The sequence below is a fragment of the Tympanuchus pallidicinctus genome, unplaced genomic scaffold, assembly GCF_026119805.1.
Source record: "Tympanuchus pallidicinctus isolate F22 unplaced genomic scaffold, pur_lepc_1.0 scaffold18, whole genome shotgun sequence".
NCBI classification, from domain to species: domain Eukaryota; kingdom Metazoa; phylum Chordata; class Aves; order Galliformes; family Phasianidae; genus Tympanuchus; species Tympanuchus pallidicinctus.
The window spans coordinates 6,072,204-6,090,547 of NW_026294699.1; the positions used below are offsets into that span (position 1 = coordinate 6,072,204).

Genomic DNA, 18,344 nt, shown 5'->3' on the forward strand with positions numbered 1-18,344 from the left:
GATTTGGATGTTGAAGACTTCAGACAACAGCAAATGGAAAACACACAAGAGTGTCAAAGCAGGATCCAAGGGCAGAGGCCAAGAGAAAAACATCCAGGAGCAACTGAAATGAGAACAGAATAAAACCTTAAATAAATCACTGAAGGCTTGATACCTGAATGGACCTCTGAACTGCAATTTTAAGAATGTAACACTTTAAACAGAGTTGTATCAATCAGTGTCCCTTTGTGATGTGATTGCATTGTCAAAATAAATGAGACGTTCATAACCTGCATGTTGTAAAGGAAAATTCAGCCAACTGCCAGTGAAAATAAATGGCAATGCAGTGAGATAGAACCTCTAAACTCAGTACTCTCTCTCATTAAGATTAATTGGTTGCCATCAAAAACACCAGAACAGTGTGCATAGACTCACTTAGGTCTCTAGGGCATGTGGAAAGATTAATGGCCTATATCAAACGTAATAATTTTCATTGACTGGGTAAGAAAGAATGTTCTTTTCTTTATCAGAACTGTGAACCACTTTGTTCTTTATATGATCTCTCCCCATGGACTCTTAGTGTCTTCCATTTGTCCTGTTCCACCTCCACTCAGGAAATGATGTCTCATTCCTTTTTTCTAGCATGTAGCATAGTTGTCATATTGCGACCAACAGCTAGATCTCATTTTCCCAATACTGTTTGTAAAATCTATCCAGTCGTGTGCTTTTGGACTATCAAAGTTAGAGGCTGTGGTGTGCTGACAAGAACACAGTGGATTTCTTTGTATCTTACTAAGAAATTTTAATGGCTATAAGATCAGTGCATCCAAATATTTCTTATTCTTCCTGTCTTTTGCCAGGTTTATTCTGAATAAAACTACTGTATTGAAACCTGTTCATGTAGCTATTTAGTTGAGGATAGGGAAATTATAAATATTGAAACATTTCTAATTGCCATTGTTGATTAGAATACTAGCAAATAGCTTTAGATGCACTCCTCCACCAAGTGATACAACTGTGTAACAGAGGTGTGTTCTTCCATCATCTGCAGAAATAAATGTTGACTATCAGCTGGAAACGCCATAAAATCTTTGCTAAAGTTTGTCTTCCATGTCTCCTGAAACTCAGGATTCAGTACAACTAAGTTAAATCTCCCTTATCTACTTTTGATACATGACTCAGAAAATGGTTCAGTCAGATGTTTCAACTTATGTTCTGAGTCTTTTTGTTTTGGTATTGATAACTTTTTATTAATCAGAATGTTACCCTCTGTTTTGCTATACTAAACTTGTTTGCTTTTTTAAATTTGTCTAGCATTAATGACAATGTCACACAACTGTGCCAAAAATCAAGCATGTTGTCTTTTCCCCCAAATGGCAGTATTCTCTGTAGTGTAAGAAAGAATTTTAAATCCAGAAGTTCAGGAAGTTTATTTGGGGGAGTTCAGACCTTCCTGCAGAGGTTGATTTGATAACTAATATAACCAAGGGTTGAAAAGGAAAGAGAAATCCCAGTTGGCAAGCCTGTTCTCTGACAAGGACCAGCCAGGACACAATTCCTCTGATGACCACTTCATATATTTCATACAGACCAGTTCCACTGCACTGTGTAAGCCCCAAAGAGTGAGAGAAGAGATGTAGCTGTTTCTATTTTTGATTTCCAAACATTTTTCAGCAGATGATGTGATACTTTTTCCAGATTCTGGGACAATGTATGCAAGTGAGCTTCATCTATTTGAGACTTCATAAAGGAGAACTGATAGGAAGAGACTTGTTGGGGAGTCTGAAAGCGTAAGTGGTAATAGATGATCTATTGAGTGAACTAGCCCAGGAAATAAGCCTGTTCTTCCATCAAAATGTATGTGCTTAAGTACAAGTGTTTATACCCCCATATAGTATCTCTCCACATAATGTCTGTTAATGACACCTCAAGGCAAGATTAAACAGGAGTAGCCTGGTGAGTGGTAAGGAGGATGGTTAGGGAGAGTTGTTTGCATTTTGTGTCTCTTTCTTTATCTCTTATTATTAAGGTTTTTTGCTTGTCCTCTAATTTCAAGCTTATCCTGTAATTTAAATGCATGTCAAGTGGATAAAACCTGTTGTAGGTAGGAAGCAAACAACACACTGTTCATTGCCTGCAGTTGTGCATTCACTGATATTCTTTATATCAGTCGAGGCACCCAGTTTCATTTCTCCTCATCAGACTGAATGTGTATTTTCAGAATTAAAGATAGTCTGCAGGAATGCAAATCTCTGCTGTATACTGGAGCTGTGGCAGGGATATTTCTGTGGATGGAACCAATGTAGACAAGACTGCTCTGACTTTCAAAGACGAGGAACCACATGAGTGTCGTGGATAGGATTTTGTATTGTTCCCTGCTAGCAAACTTGGTACTAAATACAACAAATATCCCAGTGTGAAAGAAAAGCTCATTGGCTACAGACTGAAACCCTCAAGATGGCAACTTTTCTTTTTCTATGTTGTATTTCTGTGTCTGTATTTACAACAGAAAAAGAACTCTCACGGTATCCTGTAGTTTCCCTGAGTATGTAGTAATGAGGTTAGCTGTATGATACTGCTGATAATGCAAGTTAAGTTTCCTGTGCATTCCCCTTAAAAGATATAACCCATTGGATTGAAAGAGACACCTGTTGGAGGTTGTAATGTAAGACTTAGGGGAGCCCTACACCTTTCTAGCACGGTAGCAAGAGGTGCAGTTGGACACTGGGCGTGTTGTGCACAGGCAGCAGGATGTTGGTGGTAGTGTTTGGTTTGAATATTAACCTGTGGGGCTCCTTTGAATTTACAAAGACTCTGAAAATAAAACCAAATGTATTCTACTAGTGCTCTTTATCACTGGGTGCATTGCATGATATGACTGTCATTGTATTGCTTTTCTTCTAAGCCTAGCACTGTGGTCTGTTATAAGTGCTACTGTTTTGTGGGTAGAACTTCTTTATGATTAGAACACTACAATAGGCAGATTGGGATTCATCCTTCTTTGCTGGATTCCTCTTTGGATGTCTGTGAATATCCTTATTAAAGGCTTATATTGTTGGTCCACTTCCATTAATCCAGTTGCCACTGCCCTTGCTTTGCCAACAACACGACTCCTGATGTGTCAAAGTAGCATTCATGGGGATCCAAAGTGTGAAGTTAAGATTGCAGAAGCATTAAATAGTAGGATTTGTCTGCAAAGAAGAAAGCTTGTCATCACAGCTTGTCAGTATAGACTGTGGGAGTTGCTTTATTCTTCTAATGCATATGCACTATTACAATAACTTTGACATGAGGTTTTCCCTGTTGAAAAGTAAAAGATCTAGGGGGCTGATTTCTTGAGACTATGGTTAAATTGTGTGCTGTTAGGATTTGTATATAAGCATAGTAATAATATGCTGTTGGAGATTCTTTTGCCTGAAAGTTTCTACTGGTATTTACTGACTCACTGCTTCATCGTGAGTCATATCCTTAAAATTCTGCACGTTTACTATGTTTCTTACCTAACCATTGCATATCTAGTAACAGTCAGCTTATGAACAGCTTTTGTCAATAGGGATATGGTAAGAGTGAATTGACTTGTAGTGGGTGGTTGAGAAATGTACAGCATGCTGCTTGAGAAAGGGTTAATTGAGGCATGCCAAGATGTGTAAGGTTTGAGGTCCAGAAGACACAAGAAGACCTTAAATAGTATGAGGGCATGGATTAGTCATGAGGTTGGTAAATAAGAGTTGTTGTCAGTAAAGCCTAGGGAACATCCATAGTAATGCTTTGATGAATTGGATATCTCACTTTAGGGCTGTATGTATTAGCAAAGCAAATTCCACTTGAAATATATCTAGATCCAGTCTCACAGCTGTTTCTCCAGGATAACATGCAGGGGGCGCAGATACCCAGTGTCACATGTCAGAGAGGCAGCAATGACATCTGAGAGAGGGGACAGTGCTACAAACAAGTACAGACTGTGCTCTGTTCAGTGACAATGTCTTGACCTAGTTGCTCAGACCTGACAGGTTTGTAACCAGCATTAAACAGCAAAATCTGGTTTAATTTTTCCATTTGCTCAGTCTAGCAGTAGACTGGTAAAGCCATGAATCCATGATCTGTACAGTAAACTCTATAATTCTTCTAATATTTGGTTGTATTCTGAATTCACAAAATGACACATCGTGCTAGGAAAATTCTAATACATTTTATAGTTGGAACTTGCTTCAAGTGAACTGTGAGCTGCAAAGGGAAAAGATGGTCAAAACCCTCCTGGGATGTTATCACATACAGATGTAATGAGCCAGCACTTAGTCTGAGCAAGTCACTTCAGAACATTCAGTATCATAAAAATGTAGCTTGGCTCTCCTTTTTTTGTTATTAAAGCTTGGACTTTATCAACCTGAATTGCACCTGCTGCTTTGGTGACAGAGTTAGTCTTATGGCTACACTTCTCACTAACTGAGCAGGTTGCAGATGTGTTGTGATGTTCTCCTGGGAGCTGTGAAACAACCTCAATTTTGAGTTCTCTGATACTCAACTATAATACTGACATCCAGTTTAAGTTTCTGCCTAACTTTTGGCACAGAATCACTTGTTGTTTTCTAATGCTGTGATGTTCATTGTTTTGAAATTCAACAATGCTTCATGAGAGAACTGGAATGCTATAATATTTTTTATTTAAAAAGATATATAGTAATAAAGAACGAGTGAAAACAAGCAAATGTAATAGCCCATTGTATCTTAGCTCAGCCCAAAGTCTATAAATCTTGCTTTTATCCAACTGAAAGAGGACTTTTTTTGAATGTCTGGGATTTGTTTCTTCTTGCCCAGCCAACAGATGACAAGCAGCTCTTGGAATTTCTCTGTGCATCAATAGAAACTCTGTCACCAAGATTTTGTCTGTTTATCCTGAAAAAGGATCCAAATCTCACCATGGAAAAGTAATCTGGTAGTATTTGTTTTGTCCATTTCAAGTTAGACTCTAAAAATAATTGAATGCAAAGATGGGAAGATAAGTCAAGTGGAAGGAAATCAGAAAAGCAAAAGAGCATGGCAGAAAACCTGCTGCACTCCTCTGTGTGTAAACCAGATCATTGGAGAGGCAGTGAGTCTTCTCCCTGGTGTGTGACAGTTGATTAAAAAGCCACAATTATTAGCATGGTGTTAGAATGGTAACTTGCTCAATCTCAAATAGCAGCTGTCTGTAGGAAGAGAAGAGTCATCCATTCAGGAAAAGGAAACTTTATTTGTAATTGTTTTTCTGTATAACTGTTGGTAGCTGTTAACGTCAGCAGCCTCGAGGTCTGATGGTTCTCTAAAAGAAGTTCAGAGCAATGACTAAAATGTAATCGCAGCTGGGAAGACTATGTGGCAAGGCAGTGAGGGCTGCCAAACACAATGTAATATCAGTAGCATGCAGCTTCCACAGATCTGCGCTGCATTCCCAGGAAGACCCTTCAAAACAAATTTTAGCCCTCGTTATAAATCAGAAGTTGAAATGCAGACAAATGAAATCTTCTCTTTTGCTTTCCTGCTGAAAGTATCATCCTGGAAACTTAGTGGCTCATACAATGTAGGAGACTTCTTCTACTTGGTAATGTGCCACTCATTTCTTTTGATGCTGCATGGTGTGAGGCAAAGCTATGTAAGTTTCCAGGACATGTAAAATCTTAAGGACAAGCACAAAGGCCTGTAAAATGACTTTGATACTGTTAAAATCTTGAAACCACCTGCAAATAATGCTATCCTTTCCTCTCATTTCCCTTCCCAGTTCTGAACTGCAAGACAGCCAAGAAAGCATTCCCAAGAGCTCTCCACAAAGTCTGAATCATTTGCAAACTTGTTTTAACTTCTTTTACAGATTTAAAATAACTTCTGAGACTCTGCATGTGCCAAAGAATACACTGCAATGGTTCATACAGTGTGTTTGAGAAGAACACAGAACACACACAAAAAACAGGTTGTGATCTTGCATGTACATCCTACATATTTGCAGGAGGAGTGAGAAAGCAATGCTGTGGTGGCTTTGTGTGAAAAATGGCATTAGAGGACTTGTATTTATCACTGTAAGAAGCTAAATACTAAGAAATGTATAAACAGAAAATTGGAAGCTTATTCTACACAGGATACTAATTAGACATTTAATGCTGGTTTAAGGTTTTCACTGAGAGGGGAATTTGATTCCGGAAGGTTTCTGTAAGTACAGAGAGGAATTAGCTGCCCCAAGGTCTGCTGAACAAATTCTAACAGCCAGCTTCCAGTTTTACCTTTACAATGATCAATTATTTGAAAATGAATGTTTTCCTAGCAGAAAATCATCCTGAATATTTCCCATTTAAACCCTGTTGCATAAATATTTGCCTTTATTCAGCGATGAATATTCAATATAACATAGTGCTGATTTGATTAATGCAATCATGGAGTTTACACAGACATACAGGGAAGGCAGAGCAGCCTCTGACCATCTTACATGCTTCATGTCTATGCTGCAGAAGAGAAATGTATGCTTTGTACTTCCACATGGGGAGAGTATGATCTGACTTATGGTATGGGGGCAGGATCTGTTTGTCTTGCATTACCTGGGTTAGTTTCACTAACGAGCTGTGTGTGTCTATGATTTTGATGTGCCTGTATTATACTCTCATCAGTAAAATTAAATAGCTTGAAAACAGTCTTTAAAAATAACTAAATAAATAACCTGCAGTGGTAAGGGGTCGTCTGAGAGAATGGAACTGGTTAACTGGCTATATTCTTTGTTAGGAAAGAAATTTACTTCCTGGTATTACTACTGCAGTTGGGTTATAAAGGATGAAAAAACTTTTATATAGTTACCTGAAGAAAATTATTCTAGTAGTGGGCAATGAACAAAACATTATTGACAACCTGAAGTGTCTAGTTTGGAGCTTGGAAAGGTATTCCAGAAACCAATTGAAGCAGAAACTATTTGTGTTAGTAGCCAGTGCTCTAATAAGGGCCCAGATGTAAATGCTGAATCCTAGCAGCCAGAGCCTTGGGTCCATTTCTGAATTTAAACTTCCTTTCCATGGATACCAGTGGTGAAAACCTGTCTCAACTATAGTATCTGTGAGACAAGAACTGTCACTTAACCTTTGGGGGCAACAGACGGTTTGTACTGTGATTTAATGGACTGAGGGGCAGCTCCAAATGCTGACATGCCATAAGTTTTTCAGCTATATAAACTTCAGTTTTGACAATCTAGGAGAAAGTGAGGATCAAGGATCTGATTTTGTATCGTACGGAATGAATCGTGTCTGGGAGGACTGACATGTATTTGCACGCCACTCCCGATCTGCCAGTTTAATGTCCAAATACAGCATGTGTGTATTTTGTATAGTTTTAACAGAAAATGCTACTTGTCGTGCTTATGAAGGGATCTCATGCCTTTTATCTGCTCTCATCTGCAAACTGCCATGTATGGTGAATATTCAGCATCATCTAAGGGAACTATACAAACTTTTCTTCTGTGTTTAGTACACAGTCCTCCTCTACATCTGAATGTAGCAGCACTCTAACGAGAACCAAAGTCCACTGCTTTTTATTTGCAGCATTAGCAACACAAGTATGTGAAAACTATGGAGTGTAGATCAAGGGAGTGCCCAGCAAATGCTCACAGAATCTGCCTGGAGCCAGTTCTGCTCCTTTCCTCTGTGTTCAGCAGCAGTGCAGCCACTTAAGCATCTCAAAGACCAGGGAAATGTGGTGTGAGGCAGCAAACTGAGGCTGAGGTTATGAATGTAGCTGATTCAGCATGACCAAAATGAGCAATAAACCCAGCTGGACTCAGGTGAGCTCCATACACAGGTATGCCTTTGTGGATGGTGCTGAGCAACAATTGCTGACTGTTTTATGAACTAGGGTTTGATGCAGCCTTACCAGGAACATCCTTTCTCTGGGAGCATGATAGATGTTCTGCTGTACTCTTTTATGTTTTCAAAATTGAAATAACATAAAGGAGATGTACAATGAATCCATGCAATGTGTATGTTATCCACTCTTCTTAAGCCTGTGAGAATAGATAAAGGCTTTTCTAAGCTATCAATGGATTTGTTTGCCAGATGCTTTCCAGATGAGTAGAGCGAGGATGGAGAAAGGAGGACTTTTGGCTCAATGCAATCTCTTTGAGTCCTTTCATATTTCTTTCAAAACAAGGTTTTGATTTTTGAGGAACAGGAAAAAAAATTGGCAAGTGGAAAGCTTTTTAGGGGGAACATTAGTTTAAGTAATATTTCAAAGAAACATTGGCATTTTTAGTCCTAGAGAGATGGAGAAAATTCCTCAAGGCTTTTCCAGATTCTTAGAAGGACCTTTCACTTTTTCAATACATGGATGTTAGTTTGCTAATGTTGAGGAATGTTCTGTATGTGAGAAGTCTGAAAATAATAAAATTGGCATTTTAATTACTTGCAACATTTTTTTCCCCACAGCCAGTATGTAAGAAGCCACTTGTTCAGTGCACTCTGCAAAGCAAAAATGGAAACAAGCTATTACTTTGTTTTGTGTTTACATCCTGACATTTCTAAACAGAAGAAGAATGTAGAACACTTGTGGAAGAGATGCTTTTCTCTTAAATTTGCAAGAAATAACAAATGAGAAGTTTGATTATGATGAATTTGATTGGGTAATCATACATTATACGAGAAACAGTCTGAACAAATAAACATCTCCAGAGAGTTGGACATTGTACCTAGTAAAATCCTATAAACAAAATACTTTCCTGAAGAAAGAAATGTCACAAACATTTCAGTACCACTTGGACTACTGGTGGACTATATTAGATAAATCATCAAGAGTACAATGAACAGAGAAGCAACTAGTGAAAAAAATGACTTCTCTTTCCTGGGCTGTCATTGCTGAAGTCATTGCTTTATTTAATTAAAAAAAAAAAAAAAAGACTGATAATAGAAAGACGCTTCATCACAGATAAGGTGTGCCTACAGCTACAGTCCTTGAGCCTACTGCATCCAGGATCAGTGCCCAGCATTGAGGAAGGCAGCCTTCTATAAGTCATGGCTCGACGGTTGACCACCATCAACAAAAGTTGTGAGTGGTTCCCACTGATCTGTCATTTCCTTCTTCTCATAAGGGAAGGCTATTGATTTCTTTTCTTTACAAATTGAACCTTGTACTGAGTATGTTACCTACATCTCCAGCTTCAACACACCTATGAAAGTGCTTTAAAATCAGCTGTCATTTGGAGCTGTGTACTTAACATAATTTGCAGCATGGTTATTTTGCTGTGAGGAAGCACACAAAAACCATTCAAATTCTGGTTTCCCTTGAATGCACTTTCTATGAGTATTTCTAAAGCACAGACTGTGCAGCAGGTTGGGAATGAACTGTAAAACATCTCAGCACAGTGAGTCTTGGGGTAAGGCCATGAAATGCTATTTGTTGAAATAGGGAACAGCACTTACAGTTTTTCAGTGAATGCTTAGCATAGCTATATACCACAGTGTGAGTTGCAGGTCTGGAACATCTCACTGTCAGTGCCTAAGACTGAGAAATCTGTATATTTATTCTGCTGCTAGTGCTGTTCATTGCAATTCTTCATTACTGAGTCAAGCTGAAAAGTTAAGGTCACATCTGGCTTAAGTTGCCATTGCTGAATTCATCAGGCAGGAAGGAAGTGCATTCTGCAAGAAAGAATTTGGATGGTAACTATTACATTCTCCACTTTCCCCATGTGTATGATAAAATTAAGCTGATTGCTGTAACTCTCTCTTCCCCACATCTTTTCCCACTGCATGTCCTTGACATCTAGCAGTGTACCAATTTTCTTCTCTCTTAAAGCCTTCTCAATGCCTTCTATGCTGCGAGTGGTAGCCACTGCTTGTTTTGCCAAGGCCACATGCCAGACAGCAGCCAAGGCAATCAGTGTGTGGCTGAGAGTGATGGAGAAGTGTGATTCCCTTGGGTAGTGAGCAGTTTGATTCACAACTCCAAACAGATTAACTCACTGTTAGAAGAGTAGGTCCCAGTCTTGGCACCTGAGAGAAAATGAGCTTGTAGGAAGATGGCTGTGAAAAGCTGTGGCTGGGCAATTAAGAGTTTGAGTCTGCTTCAGTACCAGTAAGAGAACTGCAGTTTTTAAAAGCAACTACTGTCTGCTGGAATGGTAAAATGCTTGGAGACCAGAAAAAAATCCAACTTTTCATGCAACATTACCGCAATTCTCCTCCAAGTCATTAAGAAACCTGCTGAGCCAAACATTACCTTGGATTATTCTCCCATCATTCAATCTTCCTGAAACATGAGGTTGGGTAATCTGATGATAAACACATTTTAAATTTCTGAAGTCCTAGCTTTGTCCGTACTGAATTCCGCAGTTGTTATCTGTGCCTTATCTCAGTTCTGTAAAAGGAAATCATAAATTAGTGCTGCTCTTGTAGTCTGTGCTGATTATTAGTTCTGAGGTGGAAGGAAATGTTGATTCCAGTGAAAGGCATCTTAAATGAGGAAGGCTGTGTATTTAAAGTTTGTCTTTGGCAAACAGTAGGAGTTTGACTGCACTGCTGTTCGAACACTTGTACATCTGACACAACTGAATCACAGCAATATTGACAGTTTCTGAAGAATCTAAAGCATCAAAACTTAATCCACAAAGGATACTTAAATGCTTTACTCGACCCTTGTAGGGGCACTCTTACCTGGATTCTGAGCTGTTCTGTGAAATCAGATTCACTGTTTTGGGATAGCATTGCTATAGGCAGGGTGGAAGTTAGGTAGCAGGGGGGAGAGGATGCCGTGATTCTGATAAGCTGAATTCTAGGCAGGCACCTTGAAGTCTCTACACCAGAAGTCAGCAGTCTCTTGAAAATGAGTTGGCCTCTTGTTCTAACTGTCTCACAAGCCCTCTAGAAGATGCTTTGAAAAGCAATGCATAGTTTCCTCATTTTATCCTTTTGGATAGTAGGTGTAAAAGGGAACTGCATGCTGCCGCTTGGAAAAAAAACCACTGTTCCCTCATTGTTCTCTCTGGAGAATGTGGGATATTTTCTGAGTTGAAGATGGAGAATTACAGGTATCTCATCTTTCCCCTTATTCCCAGACCTCTCACAAAGTTGTTTCTATAATGACAGAAAGTCTGAATGCAAACAACTGGGCACCAAGTTGTGTTGCTAAAACATTGATCATTGATCTTTGGAATTCTTGGTATATCTTAGCTTCAGAAACATATACAGCAGTAGCACACAAAACTAGTATTGTCACAGCAGTAACACAAGATGACTGACTAGGATTCACCATTAGTCTGATCATGCAAGCAACAAATTCGAGAATATACTTTTTTGCAATGTTATATTGATTTGCAATATTGTTTGCAATATCATTGTCTCCCTTATGGAAATGCAGGATGTAGCACCTCTCATTTTCACCTGAAAGGGTTTTTTGTCAATAGTAGTTGACTTTCTTAAATTTTTTCCATCTGTCTGTCTTTTTTCAGTTCTTTCTGTTGAATGTTTTGCTTGATATCTTACCATCAGCCTTGAAGGAGATTATTTGTTTTGTACCTAACTACAAAATAGTATATTGTTAAGAGATCTCTGATCGCTGCTTCTCAGAGGGAAGGGAAAAGGAGAAGCAAAATCATTCTAGAGGATGCATTCTGACAGCTCAGCACTGAGTTTTTTGACCAGTTGTCACCACTGTGGGAGAGACCTGCCTCTGCTTTCCTCGAGGTATCCAACACCCTTGCCTCCAGGCTCAGTGCCATGTGCCAGGACACGCTGCTAGACCGCAACAGGCCTAGATACCACAAAGTGTTGGCCTTGAGTAGATCAATCTGTCTGGCTGCATAAACTCCGTTGTGCTTTAGTACCCAGAATAGTTCTCTTCCAAGAATATGAAAGGTAAATGGACATTAACATGCTGGAGCTATCTACAGGTAATAAATCATAGCGCTTAAATGTTTATGTATAGAAATTCTCTCCAGCACACAGCTATGATTTAGCTGCCCCTGAGGGAAACAGGTAGTAGTTCCTTTACATAAGTACTTTCAGCTGGGGCACAAAAATAATGGATCATTTGGGGCTGTCTGCTTGGCAAGACTGTCAGTTCCACTGCACAAACTGCAGACGTTTCCCACCACCCCTAGTGATTTGTTTAGCAGCAAAGCCTTGCACATTGCTTGCAGACTAGCCAAGCAAGACCATATTATTCCAAGTTTCTCCTTGTATGGAGTTGTGACTTCAGTAAAAGAGCATTGTTTGCTCAGGCACATATTGTTTGCTCTGTGTTTAGGCCACAAGAAACCTCAGCTATGCCAGAAATCTGTGCCGAAGTATTCAGAATACATTTTTAAAAAGTGTTCTTCCATCTAACTGTAAGCCATTGCGCTCTCTACTCAGACAGGAGCACAAATATGTAAGTTGGTATTTTATTGGCAAAATCCCTTTATGCCCAGTACAATACAACTAATTAATTACTAAGTAACTTACACAGATGAATTTTTCCTCTTCTCCTGTACATTTAAAGAACAAGCACAGCTTTGAAGTTCTAGAATAAGGAGCATATTTGCGATGCATGATAAGGGACATACATTAGCAATTAGTCATTATACTCTCACTTTCTTCTGAACACAGATTATAATTGCTATAACACCACTGAGCCCGTGTAGCTTGGGTGACACTTTCCAATTATGAAATTCATCTGGAAAGCTGAGTGTATTGAGGGACTCACCCTCTTCATAGGAGTATGTATACCTTTGCAGACACCAAGGAGAACATTGCAAACAGTGTTTGGGATCCCAGCATCCCCTGAGCCCACAAGATAGTTGCTTTCTTGCACAAAATGGAAGCACAGCATTGCTCTTTCTGCATGTATCAGATGGCTGCAGGGAGAGACCTGGCAAGGGCTGTGCTGTTTTCTTACATGAGAAAGGTGAAGCGAGGACACTGAGCAAGCAGAGTATCAGCAAAAAGAGCAGAGCTCACATGCTACAGCTCTCAAGGAGAGGGGCAGGCCATGGGACAGGGAGCAGCAGTGAAGACTGGATCTTGCTAGTGGCAGGTTAGAACAAGCAGCTGCAATTTCAGCAGCCAGCTTAACCTAACTAAACTGAGACAGTAAGAGCACAAGCCCAGTTCTGCAACAGTTACATCCATAAGTGATTTTTCTTGGTGGGTTTGATCACACATGTACTCCTGCTACAGGAGGATGAAGAAAAGCTCTGTGTTGAAGTGAGTGCAGATCAGATGTATTACACAAAAGTCCTTGAGTCAGTGTCTCCAGATTCTGGGAACAACTTCATGGAGACACTGGAGCAAAACTGAAGCATAAGCTGCTGTGCAAGGGTCCTGCATTTCTGCTTAGCCATATAGATAAATGGCTTTTACAGGCAACCAACAGCAGCACAAACCAAGATGATGATTTGATTTGTGTATGTAAATGCTTTTGGTCAGCATGCCTGCAGTCTAGTAAAATGTGTGTCACGTCTGTGGGCAGCTGGCTCTGAATTCTGCCTCCTGGGGTTGGCCAACCATCTGCCATTCAGCCATCCTCTGACCTGCCCTGGGGCTGCTGCAGTGCGGAGCCCTCCAGCTGGCCTGTTTGTCTGTGAGGTGTGCTTGGGAGTAGACCCTGGGGCCAGTGGGGGAACAGCAGTAATGCTAATGCCACTTTAGGGTTAGGACCGCCAGGGCTAGGGAAGACTGATGCTGAAATGGACAGGAGGGCTTAATCACAACAAAAGCATCCAACAAAATGGCAGCTAGTGGAGAGAATGCACCAACCATGACAGCACAGAGCTCCGTTTTGACTGTAAAACACATGCAAAATCCCTGGTTTAACATTTAATGAGCTCATTGCACAGGCTGAAGGCACAGCAGCTCCACAGTGCACTGGTGCCATGGGCTGCCCGCACGGGGCTGCACCGAGCGGTGCAGGAGTGCAGTGTGCTCAGATCCCAGTGCCTCTCTGAAGGGAGAGCAAACAGACACAGCTGATGCAAATGAAACTCCTGAGCCCATTTTCATGTTCCCCTCGTTTTCCTGTATGGCGTGTTTGTAAATGCTGCTAGTTAAACGCAGGCAGGAACATCAGGGTCACGTACACACTTCTGGCACGGAGTCAGGCCCTGGGAGAGCCGGGGCTGAGGCGGTTCCAGGTGGAGCTCTCTGAGATAGCTGCAAGTGCAAGTTTCACAGACTTCTCTTGGAACATTGCCTGCAGGGCACAGATGCGATACTGGGAGATGAACGCACTCCTCTCTCTTTTGCATGTTTGTAACAAAATAGCTAGGTTTGTTTCTGATGCTTCTTCCTCCCAGGCCACAAGCAGCATTTTGCAGGAGCTGATGGAGGATGATGGCCGTCCTGCGTTCAGTGGGCAGCGTACAGGATGGCTCCTGTGGCTGTGGGGCTGCTCAGCACATCCATCCGTGCCCCTGGAGCTCCATGCCTGCTGTGCCACCCTCCTGGCTGGGAAATCTGTGGCTCAGAAGGGCCTGCAGGCCCAAGGACCCACTGCCAGCAGTGTGCCAGCGCCTTCCTGACCATGCTTTGCTCTGTGCCCTCTGACCTACAGAATATTCTCATCACTCCCTTTTTTTTGTATATAGCCTCATTTTCTTGTGCTCTATTTTCTTACGAATGTTTGTTTCACAACATGAAGAAATTTCCCACCAGAAGACAACCTCTGCCTTGTTTATTTAAGCATATTTCCTTTCATTTTTTTTAACTTTAAAAATTCCACTCAATATTAGCTACTTTGGTGATAGTAATAAACTAGTAAATGCCTTCATACAAACAAACAAATAAACAAACAGTGGTCAGGGCTGTCATTTGTATAGCCTAGGTTGGCTTTAGATAAAATGCTCTGGATTCTTTTATATAAACCTGAATGTCTTTGCATTGGCAACCAATGAAGGACTGCCTTTGTGTTTATAAATCCTCAGAGAAAATCCAAACAAACGTTCAAGCTACTGTGTTGTCTCCTCTTATTTGTCTAATAAGGATACAGGAATGTTATCTGTGTTTTTAAAAATAAAAAAATGTAAGAGATCAAAGGACATCATAGGAAGAGTGGGTAAACATTTATGAATTTCAGTTGAAAAATAACAAGAGTTGTAACGTACAAAGAGTTAGGAGGGTCTTTCCTATGACAAACAGTATTCAGACAAGTCTGGCTTGTGTCTTGTTCTCCTGAGCAGGTTTTAATAGAAGGTTTGTTTCACAGTACGGATTTCAGCAGGCCTGGGGCCAGAGAACAGATCTGAACTGGTAATGCACATAATAAGGAGGCAGCGGTTATTTTATGACTTAAGTTAGAACAGCAAGCGTGTTCTTACATGCTGTAGGATCATAACTCAGTGACAAGAAATTTCTGCCAATCCTTAACACTTCAAAGCAGTGCAGAGTGCAAGAAAGATTTGCTGTTTTGCATTGTCTGTAGATTTAAATTCCTTATTGCACAGTAAAGCATTATTTATTTATTTCTTTGTCATTTGGTTATTTATCTCTTTGTTGGAGTTGGTTGTGCTTTTACTGTAAGAATTGAATCTCTTGGTTTAAAAAAGAAGCCCCTGCTCTCCTTGACATGTATTTCCTTCAATTAAAAAAAAAAAAAAAAGAATTTGAGCCAAGTAATGCAGAAATAAACTGAAAATTTCACGGTCATTTATACATTACTACTTCGGCTACTGTTCTGTTGTAGAAATCCAGATCCAGAGCCATCTGTTTTTGTTATGTTTGCCTTTACTTTATTACTACCCTCATCTTCTAATTAACCTCTTTTATAGAAGCTGTTGAACTTTGCACTTTCTCTCACAATGATGGAGAGAAATGATCCAAAACCAAATGGTGTAGTGACAGTCGTGTATCATAGCTGCTTGTGGATTACAGTCTCAATCATCTAACAGATTACTTTTAATCGGGATTGAAGCAGACAGAAGTGCCAAACCTCATCTCTGATGAACATAATATAGATAAGTGCCATATTGCCATATTTGGGAGAGCAGGATCAGGTGAAAATACAGGAATTACAGGAAATGTGAGAAAATGTGGGGAAAAAAAACCTTCTTTACAGTGCATGGAGGTTATCAACTCTGGCACAGGCTGCCCTGTGGGGCTGTAGAGTCTCCATCCTCAGGAGTATTCAGAACCTGCATGGACGCAGCCTGCCAACAGCTCTAAGCTGACTGCTCTATGCAGGGATGGCTGGATTAGAAGATCTTCAGGTGTTCCTTCCAACATCAACTATTGTGTGGTTCTGTGAATTCAGTGTTTGCTGGACCGGCCGCATCATGGTGCAAATATTCAAACACTGAAGGTTTGACTCCAGATTTGCATTTTGAGATTCAACACTGCGGAGGTGTAAGTCAGAGCAGAACCCTACCTGAGACAGTAATTACTTACCAAACTATTGGCATGTATTCTTCATTTGATTTGCATATTCATATTACATCAATGGCCTTGCATGTGCTGTAAGTAAATGTGTAACTGGGCGTCCTTGGACTCTTGGTAAAATTTGGACATACCAAATGCACTGTCAGGAAGTGGAAAAAATATCAAATGTTGTGAAGGGCCCCTCACTCTGTCCTCCTTAACAAAATGGAAGTCCATTAATATTATAAAAAAGTGAAATTCTGTGTGACTTCAAACTCAGCACTTTTTTAATCTCCACAGTTAACATTCGTTCTTTGTCTCCTTAACACACCTTAACATCCCGTGCTGATTTCGTGCATGCCAGATCTTACCTGGCTCGGTGGTTCTGCTGGGATGACTTGTCTTACAAGAACCATCACATGCACTGACTGGGAATGGACACCACCTGTAAATTCTGTGGGGCACATTTTACTTCCTTGGTGTGATTTAATAAAGTAAAATAGCAGAAATAAACTACTGGTAGATCGGGGTAAAATGAGGTATCTTCACTGCAGTCAGTAACTATGTGGTTTAGTACTAGTGGTGGCAATGGTGATGAGGAGACGGTTGGACTGGATGATCTTATAGGTCGTTTCCAACCGTGTGATTCTTGTGTGATTCTTGTGACTGAAATGGCATTATCATTACTGAAGATACTTAGGTCCATTGTTTTCTTGCTCTGTGTGGAGGTTATAAAAGTCCATAAACTTTTATGAGGTATGGTTTAGATAATATTAGGAAATAGCTTGTCTGGAACTAAAATTATCTCATTGTCTGAAGCAGGCAGGGACAGGTTTTGGTCTTCTCTGCGTTACTTTGTCTGCTATAAAACAGATCTTATCTTTCATGTTCTATGGATCTGCTTATTAGATTTGTGGGTTAATTAAGGATCCAGTTCATAAGAGATCCATGAAAGGAAAGGAAAAAAATGCCTGAAAGGATGTTTATGTTCTGTTTTTGTTAGGGTTTTCTGAAGAGATTCTCAGATTTATGTAGATATCTTTATGCTTGTTAGAAATGTGTTTCCTTTGACGTATTCCCATCACAAATAATATTAACTGTGTTTTCAAGGCTGTGTAAATTTATTTATACATTAACTCAGTGACAAAACAAGATTATAATCTAGCTTTTCTGCCTTACCTATCAACTCAGCCTTCCAAGAACCAAATACTGACTTATCTCCATCCTCTAAAATTTAGTAAACAAATTTCAGCCTTTTCCAATCTATATAGGTTTATAACCTAAGCAAGTTTCCCTCTTTTCTTGGATAGCCGAAAGAAAACTGTATGCTTTTGCAATGAATGTGAACATTATCAGCAGACATAAATGTGCTGCTTATGGGGGTACTACTAATGAGAGACTGGAGCATTTTCTTTGCTAAGGCTTTTCCACTAGGTTGATATACTTTGTATCTTCTGGCAGCTATAGTTAGGGAATAAAATCATTTTCTATTCTGCTCTTATTTCGCAGAACCCAAGAAAGTTTATTCTTACTGATGGAGGCTGAACCTCGGGGAGTTACTGCTTTCATGCAGAACGCCGCTCTCAGAGAATGGGACTATCTGTCGTAGATCCCTGATTTGAGGCAGTCACTCCCAGTAGGAGTTCACACTGTGTTCAGACGAGTTTGGTGTTGTTTGCACTGACAATAAAGAGGGAACTCCACCCAAAAAGCAGAGCTGAGATCTTGCAGAGAACGTGGCTGAAGAAAAGCAGAGGGAGGAGCTGGAATTAGTGATATTCAGAGCCCTGTTCAACCCCAGCATCTCTATCCCTAAACCCCCAGATTTACAAATTCAGGACTTGTCAGTGATGCTGTCTGCTGTCAGGAAAAGATTTTTCCTTGTTTCTTTTTCTGTATAAAACTGTTCAAAGAATTTGACTCTGCTAAAAGTGCTTTCCTTCTACTGCATGCTTCTTAATTGGGTTTTTGGCATAAGAAGGGGAGAAACTATTTCTAGATATTAAGTAGTTGTGTGAACTGGGAAAGACTCCAACTTCT

General features: G+C 40.1%; 1 long non-coding RNA gene across 3 annotated transcripts in view; it reads left to right on the forward strand.

Moving 5' to 3' along the window:
* The window catches only part of LOC128079337 (uncharacterized), a 67,544-nt gene that overhangs the window by 27,787 nt on the left and 21,413 nt on the right, over window positions 1-18,344 (forward strand). Inside the window, exon 4 of one of the 3 annotated variants that reach the window (XR_008206074.1) lies at window positions 8,409-9,115. The exons of the other annotated variants lie outside the window; for them this stretch is intronic. This is a non-coding gene — a long non-coding RNA (uncharacterized LOC128079337). Of the gene's footprint in view, window positions 1-8,408; window positions 9,116-18,344 lie in introns of those variants that run through there. 3 annotated transcript variants of the gene reach the window in all.